Source organism: Arachis hypogaea, chromosome 14 (assembly GCF_003086295.3).
Source record: "Arachis hypogaea cultivar Tifrunner chromosome 14, arahy.Tifrunner.gnm2.J5K5, whole genome shotgun sequence".
Lineage (NCBI taxonomy): Eukaryota > Viridiplantae > Streptophyta > Magnoliopsida > Fabales > Fabaceae > Arachis > Arachis hypogaea.
Genome location: NC_092049.1, coordinates 78,297,608 through 78,298,986, shown reverse-complemented (window position 1 = coordinate 78,298,986; position 1,379 = coordinate 78,297,608). Strand labels below are relative to the sequence as shown.

General features: G+C 43.9%; 1 non-coding gene across 1 annotated transcript; it reads right to left on the bottom strand.

The window, feature by feature from the left end:
• Positions 1-564: 564 nt before the first annotated feature.
• LOC112746421 (small nucleolar RNA R71) lies at positions 565-668 on the bottom strand. Its single transcript, XR_003174307.1, has one exon. It is a non-coding gene; the product is annotated as a small nucleolar RNA R71 (small nucleolar RNA).
• Positions 669-1,379: the final 711 nt, after the last annotated feature.

Sequence of the window (1,379 nt, the reverse complement as noted above, 5' to 3'; positions counted from 1 at the left end):
ACATCAACTCCTCCATATACCGAACCGGAAAGGACCCTTCATAGACTTAGAAGGGAAGCAAGAGGGAAGAGAGTAGTGGGAGAAGAGGAATCTGAAGGAGAATCTGAGGACAATTTTGAGGAAGCTCTAGATCTCAACATGGATAGAGAAGTTCACAACCATGAGAGAGCTGATGGAAACAATGCCATTCCTGAGAGGAGGGTTCTTAGTTCATACATAAACCCAACCTCTGGGAATTGTGGTAGTAGCATCCAGAAACCACCCATTCAGGCCAACAATTTTGAGCTCAAGCCACAGCTAATATCATTGGTGGAAAATCATTGTTCCTTTGGAGGAAGTGCTAATGAAGACCCAAACCAACATCTCACAAAATTCCTGAGAATTTGTGACACTGTGAAGTCCAATGGAGTCCAGGAAGATGCCTATAAACTGCTCTTGTTCCCATTTTCACTTAGGGACAAGGCAGCTAAGTGGCTGGAATCATTCCCAAGGGGGAGTCTAACCACATGGGATGAGGTGGAAGGCAAGTTTCTGGCACGTTTCTACCCTCCACAAAAGGTCAATAGGCTTCGATCTGAGGTCCAGACTTTTAGACAACAAGATGGTGAAACTCTCTACGAGGCATGGGAGAGATTCAAGGACTTGACAAGGAAATGCCCACCAAACATGTTCCATGATTGGGTGCAATTGCACATCTTCTATGATGGGCTCTCTTATGAATCAAGGAAGGCTGTAGACCATTCATCAGGAGGTTCATTGAACAAGAAAAAGACCGTGGAAGAAGCCATTGAAGTGATCGAGACAGTGGCTGAGAATGAGTACTACTATGCATCAGAAAGGCACAACACTAAGGGAGTCATGGAGCTGAACCATGTCGATACAATTCTAGCCCAAAATAAGGTGTTTGCCAAGCAACTAGCAGAGCTTACCAGGCAATTAGAAACAAAGCAAGTGGCTACAATACACACACAAGATCAAGAGGAAGTAGGCATTGAAGGAGGTGATTGGGATGAGGTTAACTATGTGGGAAACCAACAAAGGCAATCATATGATCCACACTCCAACACTTACAACCCAGGCTGGAGAAACCACCCAAACTTTGGGTGGGGAAACCAACAAACCCAACCACAAAACCACAAACCTTACAACCACAACCAACAAAACAATTCCACATACCAAAACTCCAACCAAAGATCATACCAAGCCACACAAAACACTTACCCCCAATCATCATATCATGGCCAAAATAATCAACATACCCAACCTAATCCGAACCAACAATTTCAAGATCAATTAAACCGGATGGAAGGAATGATGGCAACCATGAGCCAAGACATAATTGAATTGAAGAGCTTCAGGGATGATGTGAGAACTACCTT